At 42.3% G+C, this 7,706-nt stretch overlaps 1 pseudogene; it reads left to right on the forward strand.

The window, feature by feature from the left end:
* Positions 1-7,099: 7,099 nt before the first annotated feature.
* On the forward strand, positions 7,100-7,217 carry LOC126428157 (5S ribosomal RNA; annotated as a pseudogene).
* Positions 7,218-7,706: the final 489 nt, after the last annotated feature.

Below are 7,706 nucleotides of genomic sequence, written 5' to 3' on the forward strand. Positions count from 1 at the left end.
GAGAAATCTGCTTAGTAGACTCGTTGCGTTTCCCTACTACTCTACCAATGAAACAAAGTCTGCAACTTGCTTTACGTACTACTGAGCCTATGTGATAGTTCAAGCTCATATCTCTACAAATTGTTACTCCCAGGTACCTGTATGAGTTGACCAATTGCAGTTGCGACTCTTCGTATGTTTGGCACAGGATACCTCGTTTCTTCGTTTTGTGAAGTGAACAATTTTACATTTCTGAACATTTAAAAGATGTTATCAATCTTTTGACCATTTTGAAGTCTTATCAAAATCTGACAAAATATTTGTGCAGCTTTTTTTCAGATTGTACTTCATCGTAGATAACTGACTATAGTGCGAGAAGTCTGAGGTAACAACTAATATTGCTTGCGAACGAAGCCATTAATATATAACATGAACAGCAACGGTCCAAACACACTTCCCTGAGGCACACGTGAAGTTACTTCTACATATGTCGATGATTCCTCATGCAAGATAACATTCTGCGTACTCCCTACCAGAAACTCCTCAATCCAGTCACAAATTTCACTGGATACTCCATACGACAGTACTTTCAATGATAAGGATAGGTATGGTACTGAGACAAATGCCTTTGGAAGTATTTTGCCTCCATCCTGACTGCGTTGACCCATGGCTTTCAGGATGCCATGTGAAAAGAGGGCGAGATGGGTTTCACACGATCGATGTTTTCGTAATCCATGTTGGTTGATGTGTAGGAGGTTGTTCTGTTCGAGAGCTCAGATTTCTTTTCCCTGGTGCAACATATAGACGTCAGAGACATTTTACGGCAGTTTTATAGATCACTTTCGCTTTCCTTTTTTCTAGATAGTTGTGACCTGTGCTTGATTCCAATTACAGAGCACGGTTTTTTTCTTCTTCGAGGCATCTGCAGTATACTACTATTATAGTTACTTGTATATAACATGTACAAGTAGTGGAGCGTTAAACAGATGTATAAAAACAGTGAATTTGAAGGTAGAGGACTAAAGGGAAAGATCGCAGCAGTTTTTAAAAGAAAAACAATGTGGAACATTTCGTAGTTAGTGGCACTATTAGGTGCTGAAGAATGGGATACACATCGGTCACCAACTGTAAATTGGAGAAATCGGATGCTCAAATATACATTTCAGGGTCTACCCGCCAAAATCAGTTGAGAACAGTTATTAATTTACTCATTTACTGCAAGAGTCGTACGAGCGCTTGAATTCCGCTCTTGCGAGTACATTTGCAGAAAGTCTCAGAAGATGAAGGCGATCAGCTTGGTTTCTTCCCAATTCAAAATGGCGTTCGCGTATTCTCCAACTCTGCAGTTACTTGCTATCTATTTCGTTGCTAAAAGGCCATTCTGACTGCTAATGACACAAGTTTCTTGCTAGCTCTTCACGTATGGCATCAGAATTGAGGGCCAGCAGAGCTACGAATGTGACTCAAGAAATTCGCTGAACTCCAAACATATCTTTACCACAATACAGAACTGACGAGTCTCCTAAAGAGCAAAACCGCTTTACTAACTGCGGATGTAAACTGCATTTTGTATGTTTTATTGTTATTATTATTAAAAATCTAGGTATCTACAGTACGTCAAATACAGGGTGAAGGCATTGTGTATTTACGGAAGGTGGGGTGGGGGGCTGTGTGTGTGTCCGGAAACCGAACCCCAGATCCGCGTCTGTTGTGGAAACAGCGCCGTCAGTATCACCACAATGCAAAAGAAAGAAGCTCTCAATCTGGATCGTGACTGTTTACTGGCATTACCAGTGAGACAGTAAAACAGCGATTTGCAAGGCAACATATACCACAGCTTTGTTTCCTCAGTACAAGAATCGTGGGCAACGATAAAACATAGTGTTTAGAAGATGATGATGATGTAAATAGGATTCGGCATATTATGAAAGAGATGTGGAAGAAAAGTGATCAAAGAAAGTCGATAAAGTAGTGGAAATTCGACTAAATTCACAGTATTTTACTAATACAGGGTGATTCAAAAAGAATACCACGACTTTAAAAATGTGTATTTAATGAAAGAAACATAATATAACCTTCTGTTATACATCATTACAAAGAGTATTTAAAAAGGGTTTTTTTCACTCAAAAACAAGTTCAGAGATGTTCAATATGGTCCCCTCCAGCCACTCGAGCAATATCAACCCGATACTCCAACTCGTTCCACACTCTCTGTAGCATATCAGGCGTAACAGTTTGGATAGCTGCTGTTATTTCTCGTTTCAAATCATCAATGGTGGCTGGGAGAGGTGGCCGAAACACCAAATCCTTAACATACCCCCATAAGAAAAAATCGCAGGGGGTAAGATCAGGGCTTCTTGGAGGCCAGTGATGAAGTGCTCTGTCACGGGCTGCCTGGCGGCAGATCCATCGCCTCGGGTAGTTGACGTTCAGGTAGTTACGGACAGATAAGTGCCAATGTGGTGGCGCTCCAGCCTGCTGAAATATGAATTGTAATTGTAAATGAATAGCTCTGCGAGTCGATTTTCCTGGGCTGCGAACAAATGCTTGCTGGATGCGTGCTACATTTTCATCACTCGTTCTCGGCCGTCCAGAACTTTTCCCTTTGCACAAACACCCATTCTCTGTAAACTGTTTATACCAACGTTTAATACACCACCTATCAGGAGGTTTAACACCATACTTCGTTCGAAATGCACGCTGAACAACTGTCGTCGATTCACTTCTGCCGTACTCAATAACACAAAAAGCTTTCTGTTGAGCGGTCGCCATCTTAGCATCAACTGACGCTGACGCCTAGTCAACAGCGCCTCAAGCGAACAAATGTACAACTAAATGAAACTTTATAGCTCCCTTAATTCGCCGACAGATAGTGCTTAGCTCTGCCTTTTGTCGTTGCAGAGTTTTAAATTCCTAAAGTTGTGGTATTCTTTTTGAATCACCCTGTATGATAGTCTATTTTTTCTGTACCACATTTTACATTCATCGCGTCACAGTTGCATTTAGATCATAAAAAGTACGAAATGGAATATTATACCATCCCTCATTATTATTTTACTAAATAGGTACGTGAAAAACAGCTACTTACGCACGGCTCTTAAACACGTCGAAGTGAGGGCAACTGATTGCACCAGGCGGGAAATTCATTCAAGTGTTCTTTCTATGTTCCTGCATCTAGTAGTAGGAAAAGAGATAAAGTCAGCCCTTGAAATCATATTACTTTATCTATACTAACCAGCATTCGTTATGCTCCACGCTCAGTCTTTTCGCTACAGAGCATTGGCTTCGATAGTGAGAAACTTATAATACTATAGCCTATAAGATTTATATTGCTTTCGTCTCGCAGTTTTAGTCGAAGCAGTCTTTAAATATGTTTATTTATCTCTTGCAGTCATACATTATACGGAAGTTCTCTATGTTGAACCTCTTCAAAGTTTTCCGTGATATTCTGCTGCTGTCTCTCTTACTCTACTTTCAAGACCTCACAAAGTTGCACACTTCGGAATCACTTTCAGATTGATTAACACGATATCTGAAAACAATCTAAAATACGTATTAAACATGGTGATGAGAAAAAATCGTCGCGAAGAAAGAGCATTCAAAAGGACGACCGAAAGATATCACTTCTTTTTATGGTCCAAGCAGAACGATATTTCTAGTTGCTTTTTTCTCTGTCTTCAGTCTCTACCTTTTACATCAAGGAGTAACGATGAGAAAATACCAAAATCAAGTGATGCCTAAGTTCAACTGTAGGTGTAACGTCCATTCATCAATAAATTTCTGTGAAACTTCGTGTAGGAAAAGCTGAAAAAAAAACAGCCTAATAAGTAGCAACATTCATCGAAATCATTGAATCAGTAGGAGTGTTCATTGAAAACCCATTGACCTAGGTTTCGACGTCTTTAAAAATGTTTTCTTCAGAAGGCTCAATGATTGACAATAGTTACATGATTCGGAGGTATGTCAAATATGTAGCGATAAGGCACAAATGAAGATCAAATTCACCTCCATAATAATGTGGCTTATGGTTTCACACACTGACGGAAAAAAGTCCCAACAACAAGAAGGAATTGTGCGATATAAACGAAAGTCGATGAGCTTGTTCCTACATCTGAAAGATGATGTCTATCCAGGTTTCGCCTCAGTCGCATAAGAGTGGCGCTGATAGCGCCGTTATGAGGATGCAAGCCAGGTTTACTTTAAATACACGCTATAACGATCGTGAGCGTCAGTGTGTTAGTCACCTCTGAGAATGGACGTGGTGAGCTGATGTTAGTCAAGAATGCCTTTACGGCCACAAAGAAGACATTATCAGCTCCTCACCAAGTTTGAACGAGGTAGTGTAATAGGGTTACGAGACGCTGGATGTTCCTTCTGCGATAATGCAGAGAGACGTGGCAGGAACGCAGCCACTGTACCTAGTTACTGGCAGCCGTGGTTACGAGGATGTACGGTCACAAGAAGACCGGGCTCCGGAAGGGCACGTGGCCGACACGGAGGTCCATTGTGTTCGGCGTGTGGCTATGGCACATCGTACTGCATCTGCAGCAGCAATCTGAGCAGCATTTGGCATCATTGTGACACAACGTACTTTTACAAATCTGTTACTTCAAGTTCAGCTCCGAGCAATACGCCCTGTGGTGTGCATTCCACTGACTCCAAATCACTGCCATTTGCGACTTCATTGGAGGGCAATGAGGAGATCTGTTGTGTTTCCCGATGAGAGAAGGTTCTGCCTCTGTGTGTGTTGGTAAGAAGGAGGCCTGCAACAAACCTGTCTGCGTGCTAGACACACTGCACCTGCACCTGGAGTCATGGCCTGGGGGGCGATTTCGTATGACAGCAGTACAACTCTCGTGGTTATACTACGCTCGCCCACATACTGCTTTTGTAACCCAACGTGCTCTACGGAGTGTCGACAGATAGCCTTGACTTGCTCCATCACCACAGCCGAGCACATACGGGACATCATCGGACACCTCCAGCATCATCCACAAACAGCATTAACCGTTCTTCTGTTGACTTACTAAGTGCAGCAGGCATGGAACTCCATCCCACAAACTGACATCTGGCACAACGCAATGCATGCACGTTTGGATCCTTGGATTCAGTATTGTCTGGAACCGCAAGACCGCTACGGTCGCAGGTTCGAATCCTGCCTCGGGCATGGATGTTTGTGATGTCCTTAGGTTAGTTAGCTTTAACTAGTTCTAAGTTCTAGGGGACTAATGACCTCAGCAGTTGAGTCCCATAGTGCTCAGAGCCATTTGAACCATTTGATTCAGTATTATGGCGGCTACACAGGTTATTAATGTACCAGCATTTCACAAATGCAATGGTTTATCTAGCGCTTACATTAACTTGTGAGCTTGTAATGTTAATAACTTAAATATATTACCTATATGTATTCCCAAAAATTTCATTGTTATTCATTAATCATTTTTTGGTCTTGCGATTTTTTTTCCATCAGTGTATTTTACATACCTCCAGGTAACGAGTGTTGATCATTGATCCTTCTACAGACGACGTTTTTAAAGACGTCGTAAACTAAGTCAAGGGATTTTAAGTAAATGTTGTACGATTGGTACTGATTTGGCTGTTTTTTCGCCTTTTCCTACACGACAAGTACATTACAGTTTCTGCATCCAGCCATGTTCAAGATTTTAAGATTACTGAGAAACTTTAATATGTCAATAATAGAAACTGTTTTTCTTATTCTCGTCTATTGCCTGTAGGTATGAGGTCCTCGCAAACGATATAGGTAATCATTGGGTATTTATTGTTTGGTGACGTCAGATAACCACTAGCAGGCTAACTGAGACAATTTTGCGGAAATCTACTTGTAAGAAACTTCTCTTCTTTCTCATATCTCTGTGTGGGGGACACACAATCATATAAAGTTAGTTGACTGAGCGAGCGTCAGTCTGTCAAAAAACGGAGAAATACTGCTTAACAACGATTTTTTTTCCTCGTCCTCTTCAAGGAGCCACTTCCTAAGATGTATAGTATTTTTTGAAGAGCATGAATCTATACACCCTCCTTACTCCAGGATACAAATCTTTAGACTGAATATTAGTATGATTAATTGATAAACATTCATTACTTAAATTCAGTTAATTATTTGAAAGGTGTGTCCCTTGTCGAGACGTGGTATCTCCGTCGGTATTGTGCGCATAGAGAGCATGGTGCAGCCACTTGCCAGCGGCGTGTGCCGGCAGAGGAAGTGGACGTGCTTCGGTCGGCGGCAGGACAATGGATGAGTCGTCCACTCAGCAAGTCAAAGATAATGAGAGCACCGGCCAAGGCTACAGACCACTTATGGCTCCTCCTGCCGCGTGTCTACCGTCCATTCTGCATCATAAATCGCTGGAAGACAAACTTAAGTGTCGGGAAAATGACTACAATAATCATTTATAGTCGACAAATAGATTCACAAAGAGTTTTTGACAATGTATGCCAGAGTCGGCTGAGACTCGGCGTCAGTCGATACCGTTGGACCTTCCGAGGCCTGTTCGGACGAACTAAGAGTTTTTGACAATTTGGGATGAACCACTTTCTTTGAAATTTTGAGCGTAACAGGGCTAAAATAAAAAGAGCGAAAGGTTATTTAAAACTAGCACAGAAGCCAAGCTGCAGTTATAGAACATGTAAGAGAGGCTGTAGTAGGGAGTGAGAAAGGATTGTGGCCTATCCCCTGCCCCCCCCCCCCCCCCACCCCTCCAACCCGTCCTCACCCCTTCCACATTATTCAGTCTATAAATGAGCAAGCTGTGAAGAAACCAAGGAGAAACTTGGGAGTTAAAGTTCAGGCAGAAGAAATAAAAACCCTTAAAGTTTGCCGACCACAATGTATTTCTGACAGAGATGCCAAAAGACTTGGAAAAGCAGTTGAACGGAATAGATAGCATCTTGGAAAGAGATCTAATATTTATATCAAATAAAGTAATATAAGGGTAATGCAAAGTAGTCGAAATCAGTCGATGCTCACGGAATTAGATTAAGGAAGTCGGACACATAAGTTCTGTTTTTTGGGCAGAAAACATTGAGTACCTGAGTTAATTCTTGCTGTCTGCTGGACAGAAAACACACATTTATTTAATAGAATGGTAAAAGATAATTTGGCAACGGCCTTGCCGCGGTGGATATACCGGTTCCCGTCAGATCACCGAAGATAAGCGCTGTCGGGCGTGGCCGGCACTTGGATGGGTGACCATCCGGGCTGCCGTGTGTTGTTGCCGTTTTTATGGGCGCACTCAGCCTCGTGATGCCAATTGAGGAGCTATTCGACCGAATAGTAACGGCTCCGGTCAAAGAAAACCATCATAACAACCGGGAGAGCGGTGTGCTGACCACACGCCCCTCCTATCCGCATCCTCAGCTGAGGATGACACGGCGGTCCGATGGTCCCGATGGGCCACTTGTGGCCTGATGACTGAGTGGTTTTTATAAGATAATTTACCGAAAGCACTGTCCTTTGGTAGCTGCAAACTTTCCCCACTTTTCGGGTGACAAATGGATTCCGCGATAAAAAAAATTCAGATTCCTTTCTGGTGATCCATTCATGGAACCATTTTTCGAGGTCGTTAAAAGTTGTTAAATGTTGTTCAGAAAACCCATGTTGCATGGACCGTAACAAATGGCAGTCGGAAGGGACGATGCTGGATGGGGTAAAACATCCCACCGGAGCCTTTTCAAGGTCTCCTTCAATCGGTTTGCAACGTGTGGTT

This window comes from Schistocerca serialis, chromosome 1 (genome assembly GCF_023864345.2).
Source record: "Schistocerca serialis cubense isolate TAMUIC-IGC-003099 chromosome 1, iqSchSeri2.2, whole genome shotgun sequence".
NCBI classification, from domain to species: Eukaryota; Metazoa; Arthropoda; class Insecta; order Orthoptera; family Acrididae; genus Schistocerca; species Schistocerca serialis.